Below are 24,397 nucleotides of genomic sequence, written 5' to 3' on the forward strand. Positions count from 1 at the left end.
AAATAAAGAAAAACCCTTGAATGAGTAGGTATGTCCAAACTTTTGACTGGTACTGTAGGTAGCATCATAGCCGGCGTACTAGGATTCAATCTTAGTCCTGTTTGATGGCTCGTTAAAGGTCGTAGCGGCATTTCTTATAAGCGTCCGGATTAGTGTCCCGCTCCTTCAAAGCGGCAGCTCTAACCTTTAGCTCAGTGCGGATGTTGCCTGTAATCCATGGCTTCTGTTTGGGGTATGTACAGTGGGGGAAAAAAGTATTTAGTCAGCCACCAATTGTGCAAGTTCTCCCACTTAAAAAGATGAGAGAGGCCTGTAATTTTCATCAAAGGTACACGTCAACTATGACAGACAAATTGAGGTAAAGAAATCCAGAAAATCACATTGTAGGATTTTTTATGAATTTATTTGCAAATTATGGTGGAAAATAAGTATTTGGTCACCTACAAACAAGCAAGATTTCTGGCTCTCACAGACCTGTAACTTCTTCTTTAAGAGGCTCCTCTGTCCTCCACTCGTTACCTGTATTAATGGCACCTGTTTGAACTTGTTATCAGTATAAAAGACACCTGTCCACAACCTCAAACAGTCACACTCCAAACTCCACTATGGCCAAGACCAAAGAGCTGTCAAAGGACACCAGAAACAAAATTGTAGACCTGCACCAGGCTGGGAAGACTGAATCTGCAATAGGTAAGCAGCTTGGTTTAAAGAAATCAACTGTGGGAGCAATTATTAGGAAATGGAAGACATACAAGACCACTGATAATCTCCCTCGATCTGGGGCTCCACGCAAGATCTCACCCGTGGGGTCAAAATGATCACAAGAACGGTGAGCAAAAATCCCAGAACCACACGGGGGGACCTAGTGAATGACCTGCAGAGAGCTGGGACCAAAGTAACAAAGCCTACCATCAGTAACACACTACGCCGCCAGGGACTCAAATCCTGCAGTGCCAGACGTGTCCCCCTGCTTAAGCCAGTACATGTCCAGGCCCGTCTGAAGTTTGCTAGAGTGCATTTGGATGATCCAGAAGAGGATTGGGAGAATGTCATATGGTCAGATGAAACTTTTTGGTAAAAACTCAACTCGTCGTATTTGGAGGACAAAGAATGCTGAGTTGAATCCAAAGAACACCATACCTACTGTGAAGCATGGGGGTGGAAACATCATGCTTTAGGGCTGTTTTTCTGCAAAGGGACCAGGACGACTGATCCGTGTAAAGGAAAGAATGAATGGGGCCATGTATCGTGAGATTTGGAGTGAAAACCTCCTTCCATCAGCAAGGGCATTGAAGATGAAACGTGGCTGGGTCTTTCAGCATGACAATGATCCCAAACACACCGCCCGGGCAACGAAGAAGTGGCTTCGTAAGAAGCATTTCAAGGTCCTGGAGTGGCCTAGCCAGTCTCCAGATCTCAACCCCATAGAAAATCTTTGGAGGGAGTTGAAAGTCCGTGTTGCCCAGCGACAGCCCCAAAACATCACTGCTCTAGAGGAGATCTGCATGGAGGAATGGGCCAAAATACCAGTGTGTGAAAACCTTGTGAAGACTTACAGAAAACATTTGACCTGTGTCATTGCCAACAAAGGGTATATAACAAAGTATTGAGAAACATTTGTTATTGACCAAATACTTATTTTCCACCATAATTTGCAAATAAATTCATAAAAAATCCTACAATGTGATTTTCTGGATTTTTCTCTTCTCATTTTGTCTGTCATAGTTGACGTGTACCTATGATGAAAATTACAGGCCTCTCTCATCTTTTTAAGTGGGAGAACTTGCACAATTGGTGGCTGACTAAATACATTTTTTCCCCACTGTACGTACGGTCACTGTGGGGACAACGTTGTCGATGCACTTATTAATGAAGCAGGTGACTGATGTGATAAACTCCTCAAAGAAAATTATGGTTGAGACATTACGTACAAAAAAGGTTAAGATCAGCGCCATCTTTACACACACACACACACACACACACACACACACACACACACACACACACAGCGTTAACACACATCATAAAACATACTCAGATAATCATGGCATCACGTGTCTGTGTGTGTGTTCTCACCCTCCTTGGTGTCAACCTGATGGGGGCGGAGCGGCAGACTGTTCTCTTTTAAACTGCGCTGCTGGAACATAGGTTTACTCTGGAGAGAGATGGAGACAGGGATGAAGGGATGGAGCGAGATGGAGACAGGGATGAAGGGATGGAGCGAGAGGAATGGAGAGAGATGGAGACAGGGATGAAGGGATGGAGCGAGAGGAATGGAGAGAGATGGAGACAGGGATGAAGGGATGGAGCGAGAGGAATGGAGAGAGATGGAGACAGGGATGAAGGGATGGAGCGAGAGGAATGGAGAGAGATGGAGACAGGGATGAAGGGATGGAGCGAGAGGAATGGAGAGAGATGGAGACAGGGATGAAGGGATGGAGCGAGAGGAATGGAGAGAGATGAAGGGATGGAGCGAGAGGAATGGAGAGAGATGGAGACAGGGATGAAGGGATGGAGCGAGAGGAATGGAGAGAGATGGAGACAGGGATGAAGGGATGGAGCGAGAGGAATGGAGAGAGATGGAGACAGGGATGAAGGGATGGAGCGAGAGGAATGGAGAGAGATGGAGACAGGGATGAAGGGATGGAGCGAGAGGAATGGAGAGAGATGGAGACAGGGATGAAGGGATGGAGCGAGAGGAATGGAGAGAGATGAAGGGATGGAGCGAGAGGAATGGAGAGAGATGGAGACAGGGATGAAGGGATGGAGCGAGAGGAATGGAGAGAGATGGAGACAGGGATGAAGGGATGGAGCGAGAGGAATGGAGAGAGATGGAGACAGGGATGAAGGGATGGAGCGAGAGGAATGGAGAGAGATGGAGACAGGGATGAAGGGATGGAGCGAGAGGAATGGAGAGAGATGGAGACAGGGATGAAGGGATGGAGCGAGAGGAATGGAGAGAGATGGAGACAGGGATGAAGGGATGGAGCGAGAGGAATGGAGAGAGATGGAGACAGGGATGAAGGGATGGAGCGAGAGGAATGGAGAGAGATGGAGACAGGGATGAAAGGATGGAGCGAGAGGAATGGAGAGAGATGGAGACAGGGATGAAGGGATGGAGCGAGAGGAATGGAGAGAGATGGAGACAGGGATGAAGGGATGGAGCGAGAGGAATGGAGAGAGATGGAGACAGGGATGAAGGGATGGAGCGAGAGGAATGAGAGAGATGGAGACAGGGATGAAGGGATGGAGCGAGAGGAATGAGAGAGATGGAGACAGGGATGAAGGGATGGAGCGAGAGGAATGGAGAGAGATGGAGACAGGGATGAAGGGATGGAGCGAGAGGAATGGAGAGAGATGGAGACAGGGATGAAGGGATGGAGCGAGAGGAATGGAGAGAGATGGAGACAGGGATGAAGGGATGGAGCGAGAGGAATGGAGCGAGATGGAGAGAATGACAGATGGAGAGAGAGGGGATGGGAGAGGATAGAGAGGGAGAAAGAGAAAGCGGGGGAGAGAGGAGGGGACAGTTGGATATAAACCATTAGATAATTAACTTGGCAGTGACAGATCATTTTTACCCTCACCCCTCTTCCCTCCTCCATCTTCTCTGTCTACCCTTGCCCCTCTTCCCTCCCTCTCTCCCCCATCTTCTCTGTCTACCCTCGCCCCTCTTCCCTCCCTCATCTTCTCTGTCTACCCTCGCCCCTCTTCCCTCCCTCTCTCCTCCATCTTCTCTGTCTACCCTCGCCCCTCTTCCCTCCCTCATCTTCTCTGTCTACCCTCGCCCCTCTTCCCTCCCTCTCTCCTCCATCTTCTGTCTACCCTCGCCCCTCTTCCCTCCCTCTCTACTCCATCTTCTCTGTCTACCCTCGCCCCTCTTCCCTCCCTCTCTCCTCCATCTTCTCTGTCTACCCTTGCCCCTCTTCCCTCCCTCATCTTCTCTGTCTACCCTCGCCCCTCTTCCCTCCCTCTCTCCCCCATCTTCTCTGTCTACCCTCGCCCCTCTTCCCTCCCTCTCTACTCCATCTTCTCTGTCTACCCTCGCCCCTCTTCCCTCCCTCTCTCCTCCATCTTCTCTGTCTACCCTTGCCCCTCTTCCCTCCCTCATCTTCTCTGTCTACCCTCGCCCCTCTTCCCTCCCTCTCTCCTCCATCCTCTCTGTCTACCCTCGCCCCTCTTCCCTCCCTCTCTCCCCCATCTTCTCTGTCTACCCTCGCCCCTCTTCCCTCCCTCTCTCCTCCATCTTCTCTGTCTACCCTCGCCCCTCTTCCCTCCCTCTCTCCTCCATCTTCTCTGTCTACCCTCGCCCCTCTTCCCTCCCTCTCTCCCCCATCTTCTCTTTCTACCCTCACCCCACTTCCCTCCCTCTCTCCCCCATCTTCTCTGTCTACCCTCGCCCCTCTTCCCTCCCTCTCTCCTCCATCTTCTCTTTCTACCCTCACCCCTCCCTCTCTCCCCCATCTTCTCTTTCTACCCTCACCCCACTTCCCTCCCTCTCTCCCCCATCTTCTCTGTCTACCCTCGCCCCTCTTCCCTCCCTCTCTCCCCCATCTTCTCTTTCTACCCTCACCCCACTTCCCTCCCTCTCTCCCCCATCTTCTCTGTCTACCCTCGCCCCTCTTCCCTCCCTCTCTCCCCCATCTTCTCTGTCTACCCTCGCCCCTCTTCCCTCCCTCTCTACTCCATCTTCTCTGTCTACCCTCGCCCCTCTTCCCTCCCTCTCTACTCCATCTTCTCTGTCTACCCTCGGCCCTCTTCCCTCCCTCTCTCCTCCATCTTCTGTCTACCCTCGCCCCTCTTCCCTCCCTCTCTACTCCATCTTCTCTGTCTACCCTCGCCCCTCTTCCCTCCCTCTCTCCTCCATCTTCTCTGTCTACCCTCGCCCCTCTTCCCTCCCTCATCTTCTCTGTCTACCCTCGCCCCTCTTCCCTCCCTCATCTTCTCTGTCTACCCTCGCCCCTCTTCCCTCCCTCTCTCCCCCATCTTCTCTTTCTACCCTCACCCCACTTCCCTCCCTCTCACCTTTTGTTGTGGAGGACATTCATCCACCGTGCTGAAACACAAACAAACAGAGAAACAAATAAACATACAACTCCATATTTGCTTGTTCATAAAGAAAGATTGACTTGACAATTGAAGCTTCCATTTCCTCTATCCCGCCACAGACAGACACACACCCATGCCTAGGCTGTGTTCATGTCTCATATAAACAATGGGGTCCTTGTGCTGTACACAGACAACCAACACACAATGTGCATACACACATACTCACACACATAAACACATACAGTACCAGTCAAAAGTTTGGACATACCTACTCATTCAAGGGTTTTTCTTAATTTTTACTATTTTCTACACTGTAGAATAATAGTAAAGACATCAAAACTATGAAATAACACATATGGAATCATGTAGTAACCAAAAAAGTGTTAAACAAATCAAAATATATTTTATATTTGAGATTCTTCAAATAGCCACCTTTTGCCCTGATGACAGCTTTGCACACTCTTGGCATTCTCTCAACCAGCTTCATGAGGTAGTCACCTTGAATGCATTTCAATTAACAGGTGTGCCTTCTTAAAAGTTAATTTATGGAATTTATTTCCATCTTAATGCGTTTGAGCCAATCAGTTGTGTTGTGACAAGGTGGGGAGGGTATACAGAAGATGGCCCTATTTGGTAAAAGACCGAGTCCATATTATGGCAAGAACAGCTCAAATAAGCAAAGAGAAACGACAGTCCATCATTACTTTAGACATGAAGGTCAGTCAATACGGAAAGTTTCAAGAACTTTGAAAGTTTCTTCAAGTGCAGTCGCAAAAACCATCAAGCGCTATGACGAAACTGGCTCTCATGAGGACCGCCAAAGGAAAGGAAGACCCAGAGCTACCTCTGCTGCAGAGGATAAGTTCATTAGAGTTACCAGCCTCAGAAACTGCAGCCCAAATAAATGCTTCACAGAGTTCAAGTAACAGACACACCTCAACATCAACTGTTCAGAGGAGACTGTGTGAATCAGGCCTTCATGGTCGAATTGCTGCAAAGAAACCACTACTAAAGGACACCAATAAGAAGAAGAGACTTGCTTGGGCCAAGAAACACGAGCAATGGACATTAGACCGGTGGAAATCTGTCCTTTGGTCTGGAGTCCAAATTGGAGATTTTTGGTTCCAACCGCCGTGTCTTTGTGAGACGCGGTGTGGGTGAACGGATGATCTCCGTCTGTGTATTTCCCACCGTAAAGCATGGAGGAGGTGTGGGGGTGCTTTGCTGGTGACACTGTCTATCATTTATTTAGAATTCAAGGCACTCTTAACCAGCATGGCTACCACAACATTCTGCAGCGATATGCCATCCCATCTGGTTTGGGCTTAGTGGGACTATCATTTGTTTTTCAACAGGACAATGACCCAACACACCTCCAGGCCGTGTAAGTGCTATTTTACCAAGAAGGAGAGTGATGGAGTCACTGCATCAGATGACCTGGCCTCCACAATCCCCCGACCTCAACCCAATTGAGATGGTTTGGGATGAGTCAGACGGCAGAGTGAAGGAAAAGCAGCCAACAGGTGCTCAGCATATGTGGGAACTCCTTCAAGACTTTTGGAAAAGCATTCCAGGTGAAGCTGGTTGAGATAATGCCAAGAGTGTGCAAAGCTGTCATTCAGGCAAAGGGTGGCTATTTGAAGAATCTCAAATATAAATATATTTTGATTTGTTTAACACTTTTTTGGTTACTACATGATTCCATATGTGTTATTTCATAGTTTTGATGTCTTCACTATTATTCTACAATGTAGAAAATAGTTAAAATAAAGAAAAACCCTGGAATGAGTAGGTGTGTCCAAACTTTTGACTGGTACTGTACATAAACACATACATAAACACACACACACACACACACACACACACACATATATACACACACTCACTGTCTGCGTCGTAGAAGCTTCTGGAACTCCTTCATGTCTTTCTCCAGAGATGGAAACTCATAAAGATCCTCTAACAAACACCTAGAGAGAGTCTGACACACACACACACACACACACACACACACACACACATTAATATACACCTCTAACAGACAGTTATAGAGATATATTTAGGTTTAAGTACTGTATATTTATGTGCTGACATGTGCTGGGGGAAAACATAGCTACAAATTCACAAGCACACACACACACACACACACTTATCACTGATATGTAGCATACATCCCCTTTCCTGCCTGTTACTAGGCAACTATCACCTGGGTTACACTAAATTATCCCCATGACAACCTTCACACTCTGGTTACCATGGTAACACAGCACGTTACAGCAGGGCAAGTGATCAGTGTGTGTGTATGTATATGCAGTGATGATATTTCCCATGCCAGCACATTCATCAAAACCTAAGTATATGCGTTATCGTACACACATGTATGTAATAACCAGTGTGTGTGTCCTACCTTCATGAATGTCTTGATGTGTTCATCCTCTCGTAGGAAGTCCTTATATAGGTGTGTCCAGTGAGAGACCAGGTGTAAACCTCTTCCTGATCCTGGCCACACACACGCTTACTGTTGTAGGTGGGACACGTTAAGGACAACACACACACTTTGACACACACACAGGCAGACAAACAAACAAACAAAAACGCACACATCAGAGTGTAAAGGATATTGTCCGAGCAGGGCCTGACAGAGGTCGTTGGTCGTCATGAACACCAGGTACGTCAACAGGAAGTCATCCAGCAGCAGCTCTGAAACAGGAAACCCATCACAGGTAACAGACATAACAAACCTCTACACCTTAGACAGTGAGAGAGAGACAGAAAAGTTGGAAGAGGGTTTGTGTCAAAAGGGCATGGGCCAGACTTGAACCCACGGCAACACGGTATATGAGCCCAGGACACCATCTATTTCACTCTGCCTTTCTCCCTGAAGGTTTAAGGAGGAATGGAATGGTGTAAGTAATGGTGGATATTCCCTGTCCAGCCCTGGCAATGCTGTCATGAAGGGGTGAGAACGCCACCCAGTGTTCGAAGGGATCGGCCTGAGCAAGGTGCTGCGCAGAATCACTGATCTACAAATCATCTTACATCCAAATAGTCTCTTATTATGTTATCAAGATTAGTGAATCTGTGCAGGCAGAGCTCAAACAGTACTGGTTCCGCAGGGCAGAGAATGGAGATTAATTATAGAGGAGCAGAAAGGTTCCTATCTGACACTAGGTTCCTATCTGACACTAGGTTCCTATAAATAATGAACTAACCAGCTATCTTTATTTAGATAGGAAAACAAGCTTTTTTTTTATAGAACACCACTTTAAATGACTAGTGTATTTAGCTGGCTTCTTCCTCTGTCCGTCCCTCTCTCCACCCCTCTCTTCCTCTGTCCGTCCCTCTCTCCACCCCTCTCTTCCTCTGTCCGTCCCTCTCTCCATCTTTTCCTCCCTCCTTCCAACACTGTTCTCATTTTCTCCATGTTAACATCTCTCCTCCAAATTCATCTTCAACATATGCCCTCTACACACACGCACGCACACTCATATGCACACAACACACACTCCTGATGAATAACTGAATAAGCTTGGAGGCTTTTATCCGAGAGAGAGAGAGAGAGAGATAGAGAGAGAGAGAGAGAGAGAGAGAGAGAGAGAGAGAGAGAGAGAGAGAGAGAGAGAGAGATAGAGACAGAGGGAGAGAGAGAGAGAGAGAGAGAGAGAGAGAGAGGAGAGAGAGACAGAGAGAGAGAGAGAGAGGAGAGAGAGAGAGAGAGGAGAGAGAGAGAGAGAGAGAGATAGAGAGAGAGAGAGGGACAGAGAGAGAGAGAGAGAGAGAGAGAGAGAGAGAGCACACCATCCCCAGCCTGGTGTTGAAGTGTTGTTGGTTAATCTCTCTTTAGGCTCGTTTCAGTTTATTGCTGTTTAACACACACAAATGTACACACATACACACACACACACACACACACACACACACACACACACGTGTGTACACGCAGGCACGCACCCACTCTCCTCTCTCTCTCCTCTCCTCCCCTCTCTCCTCTCTCTCTGTCTCTCCTCAATTTCCTCCCCTACTCATTCCATCTCCTATCCTCCATCCCTTCATCTCTCTTTTCGACTGGTGACCATCAGGGCCAAAGACTCTTTTACCCAAGATGGTCTTCTGTCAGTATTTCCCATGGGTCACGCTAGTCAGACAACACTGTAACATGTCTGGACCACCACAGGCTGCCAAACCCTTTGGAACCCTTTATACACTCCAACGCACCTCAGTCTACACGCCCAGACATGGCTGGTGTACTTAACAGACACACAGACACACAAACGCACACGCACACACACACGCGCACACACACACACACACACACAAGCAACCACCCACTCCCGCTACACAGATGTCAACATGATCAAGAAGAAAACGAATCACCAGGGATTATAGCAACAATACATTCCTGAGAGAAAGAGAGAGAATGAAAGAGAGAGAATGAAAGGGAGAGAATGAAAGAGAGAGAATGAAAGAGAGAATGGTAGAGAGAGAATGAAAGAGAGAATGGTAGAGAGAGAATGAAAGAGAATGGAAGAGAGAGAATGAAAGAGAATGGAAGAGAGAGAATGAAAGAGAGAATTGAAGAGAGAATGGAAGAGAGAGAATGAAAGAGAGAATGGAAGAGTAAAAGTAGCGGTTGTGTTGCGACATGTTGAGACATTTTGAGAGCAGGGGAGGGAGTGGTGCACGCAAACACACACACACACACACACGCACACACACACTTAGGTGTCCGATCAAAAACGCATCTTTTGACCAGTGGGTCAAGTAATATGTTAATTGTATAGAGAATCCTCTAAAAGTCCAAACCTCAAGTCTCTATCATAATCCGATCAAAAGTTATTGGAGTTTTTACCCTTGTAGGATGGTCAGAATTAGGGTGACTAAATCAGTGGAGGCCAGAGAAAAAAAGTGGTCAAAAAATCAGGAAAATAGTACTGCGTCAGCTAGGCTGGATTCTGTGCTAGAATTAAGGGTACTGGCAACCCGACAGGCTCCCTTTCCTGTGGAACTCATCATTCTTCTCGAATCCGCAGGACATAAAACAATATAGAGGTAAGATGGATATTGATTTTGAGACATAGACATGTAGTATTTTCATATTTTAGTATACGCTTTTCACATTCATTTGAAATTCCTGTTCTTTTTAGAAGATATCTCACAAAACAAGCGTATCTCTGTGAAATGTCAACAGAGCACTGAGACTATAGCAAACTGTTTATTTTCTAAGCCTTTTCCATGTAATTCAGCTCGTGTCACGCTAATTTAGCTTTTTGTGACCTGCAGAAACAACTGAAGGCGACGGACACAAAATGTAAAATCCTCAAAAGTTGTTGTTGTGAGAAACCTGCACCGCCACGTCAACAGAGCTCGGTGCTTATTATCGGATGTACTAGGTTACGAAATCCGACTTTTTGGATATAACGTTAATGATATCCTAGAGAACAACCCCACTGAACGATTCAGAACATGAATAATCATACTTGTCTTGGTAAAATGTATTTTATAACATAAGGAAGTGAAATTTCATCACCGAAGCACGTTTTCACCCACTCTGGGCAGATGGGGTGGACACCCTAGGTCTAGGCCTAGGCCTATAACTACCATATTGCAAAGCCTGTGTTGCCACAAAGCTCATTCTATAAAATAGCCTAAGCTTTAAAAGACTCACTGGAATAAGGGATGGTTGGCATGTATGTGACAGATTTCTTGATCCTTTAAATGGGTGAAACACACAAATGGACCTTGAGGATCCCCCAATCACCAAACTCTCTGCTGTGTGTGTGTATGTGTGTGTATGTGTGTGTATGTGCGTGTGTGTATGTATGTGTGCGTGTGTGTATGTATGTGTGTGTGTGTGCATGAATGTGTGTGTGTGTGTATGTGTGTCTGTGTGTGTGTATGTATGTGTATGTATGTGTGTGTATGTGTATGTCTGTATGTGTGTGTGTGTATTTGTGTGTTTGTGTGTGTGTGTTTGTATATGTGTGTGTGTGTGTGTGTGTGTTTGTGTGTATATGTGTGTGTGTGTGTTTGTATATGTGTGTTTGTGTGTTTGTATATGTGTGTGTGTGTGTGTGTGTGTGTGTGTGTGTGTGTGTGTGTGTGTGTGTGTGTGTGTATGTGTGTGTGTATGTGTGTGTGTATGTGTGTGTGTGTGTGTGTGTGTGTGTGTGTGTGTGTGTGCTAACCAGACTCTTTGCTCTCTGGCGCTCCTCTCTGGTCGTCCAGTCGTAGGTCACTCAGCAGGTGTTCTAGGATCTTCAGGGGTGTTCCAGACACCACCACATACCTACACACAGACACCCACAGAGAAGAGTTACACACACACACAAACATGAACGCACACACACACACACACACACCTGCCAGAAGCACAGGAGGAAGAGCAGGAGAAGTATTCCTCAGAGCTGCTACCTCTCCTCTCGCCTTCTTCCCTCTCTTCCTCCTCATCCTCCCCTTCCTCATCAATGTAAGGTAGACTACTCCAGTCATCTTCATCCTCATCATCAATGTAGCGCAGGTAAGGGACGTTGAAGGTCGGGACAGAACTACTTCTACGGTCATCATCATCATCATCTTCTGCCTCCACTAGTGTGGCAGTTCTCTGATCCATCGCTAATCCTCCAGAGGATCCCCTCTCCCTAGTGCAACATGCCCGGCCAGGGTGCTCTGTCCTGGGCTGAAGAGCCAGTCTGCTCCCCCTGCCTGCCAAAAGGAGATGTACTGAGGCCTCCCCTCTCCCTGCCTAACACCAGAGGCACTCCCACAGCAAACAGTCTTGCTTTCTTTTGCTTTGTTTCTCCCTTCAAGACAAGAAAACCGTTCTCTCTCTCTCTCTCTCTCTCTCTCTCTCTCTCTCTGTGTTTGCCGCTAAAACACACACACATTCTTTGTCTTAACAGATAGCACTCACACACATCCTCTAGAAAGCAAACTCACACACACACACATGAAATCTGTCTTGTCAGGGCAGAAGGTGTCAGGGCAGAAGGTGTCAGGGCAGAAGGTGTCAGGGCAGAAGGTGTCAGGGCAGAAGGTGTCAGGTCAGAAGGTGTCAGGTCAGAAGGTGTCAGGTCAGAAGGTGTCAGGGCAGAAGGTGTCAGGGCAGAAGGTGTCAGGGCAGAAGGTGTCAGGGCAGAAGGTGTCAGGGCAGAAGGTGTCAGGGCAGAAGGTGTCAGGGCAGAAGGTGTCAGGGCAGAAGGTGTCAGGGCAGAAGGTGTCAGGGCAGAAGGTGTCAGGTCAGAAGGTGTCAGGTCAGAAGGTGTCAGGTCAGAAGGTGTCAGGGCAGAAGGTGTCAGGGCAGAAGGTGTCGGGGCAGAAGTGTGGAGGTCAGAATGTGTGGAGGTCAGACGTGTGGAGGTCAGACGTGTGGAGGTCAGAAGTGTGGAGGGTGTGACTGAAGACAGTGGGGAACAAAAGGAAAGAGGGAGGGAGAATGTAGAATGTTTTTCTTGACGTGGCTTTCTAGGAACGGTTATGTTTGGGACACAACATACACTTTGGGTTTTTTATGGGTAATATATAACATTTCTGTGATTCATTTGTATATTCTGGCAACACCTAAAAAGAGAGCGACAGAATCAGGTTGAGAGTGACAGAGAAAGGTTGAGAGTGACAGAGACAGGTTGAGAGTGACAGAGACAGGTTGAGAGTGACAGAGACAGGTTGAGAGTGACAGAGACAGGTTGAGAGTGACAGAGACAGGTTGAGAGTGACAGAGACAGGTTGAGAGTGATAAAGCGAAAGAGAAGTAGGATACTAACCTCTTCTCTCCATCCTCCTCTCTGGCTCCTCCCCCTGATGGCGAGGAGGCGGGGTTAGGTGATGATGTCACTGATGATGGCACTCTCTGTAGCACAAGGACATCCCGCCCCCTTTCCTTAAGGCACACCCTCCCTACCACTTCTCCCTGAGAGAGGGATAGAGAGGAAGAGGTGATAAGAATGGACCATTGGTATTGTATAGACAGAATGGTATATTGGAATTGTATAGACAGAATGGTATAATGGTATTGTAAAGACAGAATGGTCCACTGGTATTGTATAGACAGAATGGTACCCTGGTATTGTAAAGACAGAATGGTACCCTGGTATTGTATAGACAGAATGGTACCCTGGTATTGTAAAGACAGAATGGTCCACTGGTATTGTATAGACAGAATGGTCCACTGGCATTGTATAGAGAGAATGGTACCCTGGTATTGTATAGACAGAATGGTACCCTGGTATTGTATAGACAGAATGGTATATTGGTATTGTATAGACAGAATGGTCCACTGGTATTGTATAGACAGAATGGTATATTGGCATTGTATAGACAGAATGGTACACTGGTATTGTATAGACAGAATGGTATATTGAGATTGTATAGACAGAATGGTATATTGGTATTGTATAAACAGAATGGTCCATTGGTATTGTATAGACAGAATGGTCCACTGGTATTGTATAGACAGAATGGTATATTGGCATTGTATAGACAGAATGGTAACCGGTATTGTATAGACAGAATGGTATATTGGTATTGTATAGACAGAATGGTCCACTGGTATTGTATAGACAGAATGGTATATTGGCATTGTATAGACAGAATGGTACACTGGTATTGTATAGACAGAATGGTATATTGGCATTGTATAGACAGAATGGTACCCTGGTATTGTATAGACAGAATGGTAATTTGGTATTGCATAAACAGAATGGTATATTGGTATTGAATAGACAGAATGGTATATTGATATTGTATAGACAAAATGGTATATTGGTATTGTATAGACAGAATGGTATATTGGTATTGTATAGACAGAATGGTACATTGGTATTGTATAGACAGAATGGTATATTGGTATTGTATATACAGAATGGTCCACTGGCATTGTATATACAGAATGTTTTATTGGTATTGTATAGACAGAATGGTATATTGGTATTGTATAGACAGAATGGTCCACTGGTATTGTATAGACAGAATGGTATATTGGTATTGTATAGACAGAATGGTCCACCGGTATTGTATAGACAGAATGGTATATTGGTATTGTATAAACATAATGGTATATTGGTATTGTATAAACAGAATGGTATATTGGTATTGTATAGACATAATGGTATTTATTTTATTTATTTTTGGTCATTTAGCAGACGCTCTTATCCAGAGCGACTTACAGGAGCAATTAGTATATTGGTATTGTATAGACAGAATGGTCCACTGGTATTGTATAGACAGAATGGTACATTAGTATTGTATAGACAGAATGGTATATTGGTATTGTATAAACAGAATGGTATATTGGTATTGTATAGACAGAATGGTCCACTGGTATTGTATAGACAGAATGGTACATTAGTATTGTATAGACAGAATGGTATATTGGTATTGTATAGACAGAATGGTATATTGGATTGTATAGACATAATGGTCCACTGGTATTGTATAGACAGAATGGTCCATTGGTATTGTATAGACAGAATGGTATATTGGTATTGTATAGACAGAATGGTATATTGGTATTGTATAGACAGAATGGTCCATTGGTATTGTATAGACAGAATGGTCCATTGGTATTGTATAGACAGAATGGTATATTGGTATTGTATAGACAGAATGGTATATTGGTATTGTATAGACAGAATGGTCCATTGGTATTGTATAGACAGAATGGTCCATTGGTATTGTATAGACAGAATGGTATATTGGTATTGTATAGACAGAATGGTATATTGGTATTGTATAGACAGAATAGTTCATTTGGTATTGTATAGACAGAATGGTACATTTTATAGTAGTATAACATAGCAGTATAGTAATATATTAGTATCGTAGTATAGTAGTATATTATAGTAGTATAGTATAGTAATATATTAGTATAGAATAGTAGTATAGAATAGTAGTATGGTAGTATGGTAGTATATTATATTAGTATAGTATAGTAGTATATTAGTATAGTAGTTTAGTAGTATTGTATATTAGTATCGTAGTATAGTAAATTAGTATAGTAGTGTAGTATAGTATAGTAGTATAATTTAGTAGCTTAGTATAGTAGTGTAGTAGTATAGTATAATAGTAAAGTAGTATAGTATAGTAGTATAGCATAGTTTAGTAGTATAGTATAGTAATATAGTAGTATATAGTAGATGCTTTATCAGACAGAGTGGGGAAGATACATCTATTGCTGCTGCAGAGCCTGGGGCAAGGACACACACACACACACACACACACACACACACACACACACACATCAAGTCCATGTGAGCCGCAGATGAAAATAACTGTCTGATATCTGATACAGGGTTACCCCTCCCTACAAACACACCAATCACACACACACACACATCTGTCGCAGCACGACCAAAACTATACAATACACCCAGACTGTGTGTGTGCTTTCTGATGACTCATGTTAATGGCCACCTGACCAGGTGCTCGGCTGATGATGATGTCATCTGATCCTCTCACCAGGTGTTATCCTTCCTGTCCGCCCTCCCGTCCTCTCTCCCCCCAGCCCTCCCCTGTCCTCTCTCCCCCCAGCCCTCCCCTGTCCTCTCTCCCCCCAGCCCTCCCCTGTTCTCTCTCCCCCCAGCCCTCCCCTGTCCTCTCTCCCCCCAGCCCACCCCTGTCCTCTCTCCCCCCAGCCCTCCCCTGTTCTCTCTCCCCCCAGCCCTCCCCCGTCCTCTCTCCCCCCAGCCCTCCCCTGTTCTCTCTCCCCCCAGCCCACCCCTGTCCTCTCTCCCCCCAGCCCACCCCTGTCCTCTCTCCCCCCAGCCCACCCCTGTTCTCTCTCCCCCCAGCCCTCCCCTGTCCTCTCTCCCCCCAGCTCTCCCCTGTCCTCTCTCCCCCCAGCCCTCCCCTGTCCTCTCTCCCCCCAGCCCTCCCCTGTCCTCTCTCCCCCCAGCCCTCCCCTGTCCTCTCTCCCCCCAGCCCACCCGTCCTCTCTCCCCCCAGCCCTCCCCTATGTGTGTGTGTGTGTGTGTGTGTGTGTGTGTGTGTGTGTGTGTGTGTGTGTGTGTGTGTGTATCTGTGTGGTGGTCCAGATCAGATGTGATGTTATGTAACTTTATGAAAACACCTTATTTCACAAACAGTACCCTAGAGGAAGCTGGGAAAAATGTTCCTGATAGCAAACAGTTTATCTAACAGCAACACAAACACATTCTCTCCAAAAACAACACACACTATCCTTTATAGGCACTCCAAAAACAACACACTCACACACACACACACACACACACACACACACACACACACACTCAAACACACACTCACACACACACACTCAAACACACACTCACACACACACACACTCTGGAGAGTCACTGCCCACACAAAACAACATCCATTTAGTATGAGAAAGTATGCTACCGTTGAAAGAGAAAACAGAGTTTAGAAATGTTCTGGACTGAAAGGAAAAGAATGGTCAGAATGTTACATGTTAGAGAGTGGTCTTTCACATTAGTTCCAGCAGAAGACTGTCTGACGTCGTCAGAGGAGAGAAAAGGAAAGGTGAGGACTCACATATATACAGTCCAACCAGCTCTCACAGTCTCACGTCACAATTATACGTTCATCCATGTTTCTCAAACGCAACATTTTGAAGTTGTTGCAAATGTAATATTTCGACATGTTTAAGGTTAAGTTTAGGCGTTAACTCCAGATGGTTAAAGTAAGGGTTAAGGTTTGGGATTGGCTTAAAACAAGAATCTCAAAAACAACTTTTTATCACTGGATTTAAACTTGAACTTGCAACCTTTGGAATCAGAGGCAGATCCTTACACCCATCCACCATCCCCGTCCACAACGCCCTAGCAAAACTGAAACCTACTTGAAGGTAAGAGCGCTCACTGTTGCCCCTAGTTGCCAGTTTCCACGTCATCTCCCGATGTCCTCAGACATGGAATGACGTCGAATACTGACTTGTATCACGGGTGACCTGGCTGATACAGTCACACACAGACACACACACACACACACACACACACAGTGAAACACTGATGTAAAGTCCGACCAGAAAGGAAAGGAGGGCCCCATGGAACGGCGACAGGAAGTTCTCTCTGTTCCCTTCCTGTTCCTATACCGACATCTCTCTGTGTGTGTGTGTGTGTGTGTGTGTGTGGTTTTCACATCCACCTATCACAATACAGATATGAGCAGGGATGTGTAAAAATCGGTATACGCTGCATGATGGTTGAGAGAAACATTAAGCAAATATAACGCCACACACAGACACACACACACACAGATGCAGTGTAGACAGGAAGTAAGTGTGTAACAGTTGAGGAATGTGAAATGAAACACCTAGCCACAGTGAGTGATGTCCTTCAGACACCATCAGTTTCTAATCAAGGCATGTGTGAGTGATGTCATATCAGAAAATTTCAAATCAAATCAAATTTTATTTGTCACATATGCCGAATACAACAGGTGTAGACCTTACCGTGAAATGCTTACTTACAAGCCCTTAACCAACAATGCAGTTTTAAGAAAAATAAGAGTTAAGAAAATATTTACTAAATAGACTAAAAGTAAAAGGAAGTAACACAATAAAATAACAATAGTGAGGCTATATAAAGCGGGTACCGGTACCGAGTCAATGTGGCGGGTACCGGTACCGAGTCAATGTGGCGGGTACCGGTACCGAGTCAATGTGGCAGGTACCGGTACCGAGTCAATGTGCGGGGGTACAGGTTAGTTGAGGTAATTGAGATAATATGTACATGTAGGTAGGGGTAAAGTGACTATGCATAGATAATAAACAGTCTATGAGTAGGGTGGCTGGAGTCTTTGACCATTTTTAGGGTCTTCCTCTGACACTGCCTAGTATAGAGGTCCTGGATGGCAGGAAGCTTGTCCCCAGTGAAGTACTGTCCTCTCTCCCCACAGCGCCTTGCAGTCAGATGCCGAGCAGTTGCCATTCCAGGCGGTGATGCAACCAATCAGGATGCTCTCGATGGTGCAGCTGTAGAACCTTTTGAGGATCTGAGGACCCATGCCAAAATGTTTCAGTCTCCTGAGGGGGAATAGGTGTTGTTGTGCCCTCTTCACGACTGTCTTGGTGTGTTTGGACCATGATAGTTTGTTGGTGATGTGGACACCAAGGAACTTGAAGCTCTCGACCTGCTCCACTACAGCCCCGTCGATGGGAATGGGGGAGTGCTCGGCCCTCCTTTTCCTGTAGTCCACAATAATCTCCTTTGTCTTGAGGGAGAGGTTGTTGTCCTGGCACCACACTGCCAGGTCTCTGACCTCCTCCCTATAGGCTGTCTCATTGTTGTCGGTGATCAGGCGTATCACTGTTGTGTCGCCGGCAAACTTAAATGATGGTGTTGGAGTCGTGCCTGGCCATGCAGTCATGGGTGAACAGGGAGTACAGCAGGGGACTAAGCACACACCCCTGAGGGGCCCCCGTGTTGAGGATCAGTGTGACAGATGTGTTGTTGCCTACCCTCACCACCTGGGGGCGGCCCGTCAGGAAGTCCAGGATCCAGTTGCAGAGGGAGGTGTTTAGTCCCAGTGTCCTTAGCTTAGTGATGAGCTTTGAGGGCACTATGGTGTTGAACGCTGAGCTGTAGTCAATTAACAGCATTCTCAAGTAGGTGTTCCTTTTGTCCAGGTGGGAAAGGGCAGTGTGTAGTGCAATAGAGATTGCATCATCTGTGGATCTGTTGGGGCGGTATGCGAATTGAAGTGGGTCTAGGGTTTCTGGGATGATGGTGTTGATGTGAGCCACGACCAGCCTTTCAAAGCACTTCATGGCTACAGACATGAGTGCTACGGGTCGGTGTCATTTAGGCAGGTTACCTTGGCGTTCTTGGGCACAAGGACTTTGGTGGTCTGCTTGAAACATGTAGGTATTACAGACTCAGACAGGGAGAGGTTGAAAATGTCAGTGAAGACTCTTGCCAGTTGGTCAGCGCATGCTCTGAGTACACGTCCTGGTAATCCGTCTGGCCCTGTGGCCTTGTGAATGTTGACCTGTTTAAAGGACTTAATCTCAGCCTCTAATCAAGGCATGTGTGAGTGATGTCATCGGACAATATCAGACTCTAATCAAGGAATTTGTGTGAGTGATGTCATTGGACAACATCAGCCTCTAATCAAGGCATGTGTGAGTGATGTCATCAGACAATATCAGTCTCTAATCAAGGCATGTGTGAGTGATGCGCCACTGCTTATAACTAACTATAAGTTAACTATCTAAGACAGGTGTGTCAAACTCATCGAACTGGACAGTCAAGAAACTGTATGAATCCATTATAATTTCTACACAGTTTCGATTTGGATTTAGTCATTTGAAAGTATATTAAGTTCGTTCCCCCCCCCCCCCCCCATTTTCTTTCTCCACAAAAAAACGAAATAAACATACTCAAGCCACCCGCGGGCTATATGTTTGAAACTCCTAATCTAGAATGTTCCAAATAAATTATCTCCAGCTAAGGGCTCCAGTTATGCATTTGGTTTCCTAACTTGCTAGCTAAGTGGCTAGAGGTCAAGATCAAGCTTCTTGGTTACAGCAGAGACAATAAATCCACTCCTGGATCAAGATCCCTGCTGCCTAAATTTGTTTTGTGAGTATTTTTAAAATGATATATTTATTTGTATTTTTTATGTTTGGAAAGAAATAGCGCCCCTTGTGTGCACTACCGGTAATACCATATACCCCGGTATGGTACAGGAACGGTATGAAGGTATGAAAATCTGGATACCACCCAACCCTAGTGTGTGTGTGTGTACTCACCGTGGGGTTGCGGTGGTCTGGTACTCTATAGTTCTGGTTCTGTAGCAGTCTGCAGCCGTCCTTAGCCAGTCTCTGGACCAGCTCTAGTCTGGTCAGCTCCTCGCGTCCACACACACCGTCCGGCCGCACACACACACTCCCCACGTTGCCGCGGAGCGAACACACACCCGCCAGCTGCAAGGATGGGGGCTGAGAGAACAGATAGCTTAGTCCACAGCCTAACGACATCATCAGGTCACAGGGATAGAGGTCAGAGGTTAAATATAAAGGGCAGGTAACACCCCTAAATAACTCTCTCTATTGGATCAAATCTACCTACTCTCACTGTCTGTCAGTCAGTCTTTCTGTCTCAGTGTCTCTGCCTGTCTCTCTGTCTGTAAATCACAGAGAAATATGACGAATAATTCCAAATAATCCCCTCTATCTTTCTCTCTATGGCCTCTCTTTGCTGTCCCAAACTATCTGAACTCTCTCTCTCTATGTCTGTTCTTCAGAACAGTAGTGCTGCCTCCTCCCTAGCAGAGGGCTGGCTTTAGAAACACTGTCTGGGGGGGGGGGGGGGGGGTGCGTAGATGGGCGGCTTGTGTGGGCGGGAGAGGGTGTGTGGAGGAGAGAGAGAGAGAGAGAGAGAGATTATTATTTATTTATTTTCCCATTTGTACTTTAACTATTTGCACATTGTTACAACACTGTATATATACATAATATGACATTTGAAATGTCTTTATTCTTTTGGAACTTCTGAGTGTAATGTTTACTGTTAATATTTATTTAGAGAAGAGGAGAGGAGAGGAGAGGAGAGGAGAGGAGAGGAGAGGAGAGGAGAGGAGAGGAGAGGAGAGGAGAGGAGAGGAGAGGAGAGGAGAGGAGAGGAGAGGAGAGGAGAGGAGAGGAGAGGAGAGGAGAGGAGAGGAGAGGAGAGAAAGTGAAGAGGAGAGGAGAGTGAAGAGGAAAGAGCGAGAGTGAAGAGGAGAGAAGAGGAGAGAAAGTGAAGAGAAGAGGTGAGGAGAGGAGAGAAGAGGAGAGAGAGTGAAGAGAATATGATATGAGAGGAGAGGAGAGAAAGTGAAGAGAAGAGGTGAGGAGAGAAGAGAGGAGAGAAGAGGAGAGGAGAGAGAGAGTGAAGAGGAGAGGAGAGAGAGTGAAGAGGAGAGGAGAGGAGAGTGAAGAGGAGAGGAGAGGAGAGTGAAGAGGAGAGAAGGGGAGAGGAGGGGAGAGAGTGAAGATAAGAGGAGAGGACAGAAGAGAAGACGAGGAGAGGATGGGAGAGGAGAGAGAGTAAAGAGAAGAGGGGAGGAGAGGAGAGGAGAGAGAGTGAAGAGAATAGGATATGAGAGGAGAGAAAGTAAAGAGAAGAGGTGAGGAGAGAAGAGGAGAGAGTGAAGAGGAGAGAGTGAAGAGGGGAGGATAGGAGAGGAGAGAGTGAAGAGGAGAGAGAGTGAAGAGGAGAGGAGGGGGGAGAGAATGAAGAGGAGAGGAGAGAGAGTGAAGAGGAGAGGAGAGGAGAGGAGAGGAGAGGAGAGGAGAGGAGAGGAGAGGAGAGGAGAGGAGAGGAGAGGAGAGTGAAGAGGAGAGAATGGGAGAGGAGGGGAGAGAGTGAAGATAAGAGGAGAGGAGAGAAGAGAAGACGAGGAGAGGATGGGAGAGGAGAGAGAGTGAAGAGAAGAGGGGAGGAGAGGAGAGGAGAGAGAGTGAAGAGAATAGGATATGAGAGGAGAGAAAGTGAAGAGAAGAGGTGAGGAGAGAAGAGGAGAGAGTGAAGAAGAGAGGAGAGGAGAGAGAGGGAGAGAGAGAGAGAATAGGAGAGGGGAGAGAGTGAAGAGGAGAGGAGAGAGAGTGAAGAGGAGAGAGAGTGAAGAGGAGAGGAGAGAGAGTGAAGAGAAGAGGAGAGAGTGAAGAGGAGAGGAGAGGGGAGAGAGAAGAGGAGAGGAGAGAGAGTGAAGAGGAGAGGAGAGAGAGTGAAGAGGAGAGGAGAGGAGAGGAGAGTGAAGAGGACAGGAGAGGAGAGGGGAGAGAGAGTGAAGAGGAGAGGAGAGAGAGTGAAGAGGAGGGAAGAGAAGAGAGAGTGAAGAGGAGAGAGAGTGAAGAGGAGAAGAGAGGAGAGGAGAGCGTGTGAAGAGAAGAGGAGAGAAGAGGGGAGAGAGAGTGAAGAGGAGAGAGAGAGGAGAGGAGAGCGAGTGAAGAGAAGAGGATGGGAGAGGGGAGAGAGATTGAAGAGGAGAGGAGAGGAGAGGAGAGAGAGTGAAGAGAAGAGGAGAGTGAAGAGAAGAGGAGAGGAGAGCGAGTGAAGAGAAGTGGAGAGGAGAGGGGAGAGAGTGAAGAGAAGTGGAGAGGAGAGCGTGAAGGGGAGAGTGAAGAGGAGAGGAAGAGGAGAGGAGAGGAGAGGAGAGGAGAGGGAGAGTGAAGAGGAGAGGAGTGGAGAGAGAGTGAAGAGGAGAGGAGAGGAGAGAGTGAAGAGATGAAGAGAGGAGAGAATAGCAGAGCGTGAAGAGGAGAGAAGAGGAGAGGAGAGAAGAGGAGAGGAGAGCGAGTGAAGAGAAGAGGAGAGGAGAGGGGAGAGAGAGTGAAGAGGAGAGGAGAGGGGAGAGAGAGTGAAGAGGAGAGGAGAGGGGAGAGAGTGAAGAGGAGAGGAGAGGAGGCGAGGAGAGGAGGCAAGAGTGGAGAGGAGAGGAGAGGAAGTGAAGAGGAAGTGAAGAGTAGAGGAGAGGAGAGAGTGAATAGAAGAGGAGAGGAGAGAAGAGGAGAGGAGAGTGAAGAGAAGGGGATAGAAGAGAGAGTGAAGAGAAGAGGGGAGAGAGGGTGAAGAAGAGAGGAGAGGAGAGAGAGTGAAGAGGAGAGGAGAGGAGAGGAGAGGAGAGGAGAGGAGAGGAGAGGAGAGGAGAGGAGAGGAGAGGAGAGGAGAGGAGAGGAGAGAAGAGAAAGTGAAGAGAAGAGGTGAGGAGTGGAGAGAAGAGGAGAGGAGAGTGAAGAGAAGAGGAGAGAGAGAGAGTGAAGAGAAGAGGAGATAAGATGAGAGGAGAGGAGAGGAGATAAAGTGAAGAGAAGAGGTGAGGAGAGGAGAGAAAAGGGAGAGAGAGTGAAGAGAATAGGATATGAGAGGAGAGGAGAGAAAGTGAAGAGGAGAGAGTGAAGAGAAGAGAGTGAAGAGGAGAGAGTGAAGAGAGGAGAGGAGAGGAGAGGAGAGTGAAGAGAAGATGAGGAGAGAAAAGGAGAGAGAGTGAAGAGAAGAGAAGAGGAGAGAAGAGGGGAGAGGAGGGGATAGAGAGTGAAGAGAAGAGGGGAGGAGAGGAGAGGAGAGGAGAGAGAGTGAAGAGGAGAGGAGAGCGAGTGAAGAGGAGAGGAGAGGGGAGAGAGAGTGAAGAGGAGAGGAGAGAGAGTGAAGAGGAGAGGAGAGGAGAGAGAGTGAAGAGAAGAGGAGAGGAGAGAGAGTGAAGAGAAGAGGAGAGGAGAGAGAGTGAAGAGGAGAGGAGAGGAGAGGAGAGGAGAGGAGAGGAGAGGAGAGGAGAGGAGAGAGGAGAGGAGAGGAGAGGAGAGAAGGAGAGGAGAGGAGAGTGAGAGAGAGAGGAGAGGAGAGGAGAGGAGAGAGAGAGTGAAGAGGAGAGGAGAGAGAGTGAGAGGAGGAGAGGAGAGAGAGAGGAGAGGAGAGAGAGAGTGAAGAGGAGAGAGAGTGAGAGAGAGGAGAGGAGAGAGAGTGAGAGAGAGGAGAGGAGAGAGAGTGAGAGAGGAGAGGAGAGGAGAGTGAGAGAGGAGAGAGTGAGTGAGTGAGGAGAGGAGAGGAGAGAGAGAGAGTGAAGAGAGAGGAGAGTGAGAGAAGAGGATGGAGAGGGGAGAGAGATTGAAGAGGAGAGGAGAGGAGAGGAGAGGAGAGGAGGGGAGAGGAGAGAGAGTGAGAGGAGGAGAGGAGAGCGAGTGAAGAGAGTGGAGAGGAGAGGGAGAGTAGAGGAGAGGAGAGGAGAGAGTGAAGAGAGAGGAGAGGAGAGAAGTGGGAGAGGTGAAGAGGAGAGAAGAGAGAGGAGAGCGAGTGAAGAGAGAGAGGAGAGGAGAGGAGAGGAGAGGAGAGGAGAGGAGAGGAGAGGAGAGGAGAGGAGAGGAGAGGAGAGGAGAGAGGAGAGGAGAGAGAGAGGAGAGAGAGAGAGTGAGAGAGAGGAGAGGAGAGAAGTGAGAGAAGAGGTGAGAGAGAGAGAGAGAGAGAGAGAGGAGAGAGAGAGTGAAGAGGAGAGAGTGAGAGGAGAGGAGAGGAGTGAAGAGGAGAGGAGAGGAGAGAGAAGAGAGGAGAGGAGAGAGAGTGAAGAGAGAGAGAGAGAGGGAAGGAGAGGGAGAGGAGGAGAGAGGAGAGAGAGTGAAGAGAGAGGAGTGGAGAGAGAGTGAGAGGAGAGGAGAGTGAGAGGAGAGGAGAGAGAGAGAGTGAGAGGAGAGGAGAGAAGTGAAGAGGAGAGAGTGAAGAGGAGAGAGTGAGAGGAGAGAGTGAAGTAGAGAGGAGAGTGAAGTGAGAGAGAGGAGAGGAGAGAGAGAGAGTGAAGAGGAGGGGAGGAGAGGGGAGAGGAGGAGAGAGGAGGGAGAGAGTGAAGAGAGATAGGATATGAGAGGAGAGGAGAGAAAGTGAAGAGAAGAGGTGAGGAGAGG

General features: G+C 47.0%; 1 pseudogene across 1 annotated transcript in view; it reads right to left on the reverse strand.

The window, feature by feature from the left end:
- The window catches only part of LOC311126662 (rap guanine nucleotide exchange factor 5-like), a 35,479-nt pseudogene extending 15,266 nt beyond the window's left edge, over positions 1-20,213 (reverse strand). The window contains exons 1-8 of the transcript XR_014615180.1: positions 19,775-20,213; positions 12,807-12,952; positions 11,232-11,332; positions 7,668-7,746; positions 7,454-7,573; positions 6,936-7,027; positions 5,026-5,056; positions 2,077-2,155 (exon numbers count right to left, since the gene is read on the reverse strand). The product of XR_014615180.1 is annotated as a rap guanine nucleotide exchange factor 5-like (transcript). The remainder of the gene's footprint in view (positions 1-2,076; positions 2,156-5,025; positions 5,057-6,935; positions 7,028-7,453; positions 7,574-7,667; positions 7,747-11,231; positions 11,333-12,806; positions 12,953-19,774) is intronic.
- Positions 20,214-24,397: the final 4,184 nt, after the last annotated feature.

The sequence above is a fragment of the Coregonus lavaretus genome, assembly GCF_964263955.1.
Source record: "Coregonus lavaretus genome assembly, contig: HAP1_SCAFFOLD_4427, whole genome shotgun sequence".
NCBI lineage: Eukaryota > Metazoa > Chordata > Actinopteri > Salmoniformes > Salmonidae > Coregonus > Coregonus lavaretus.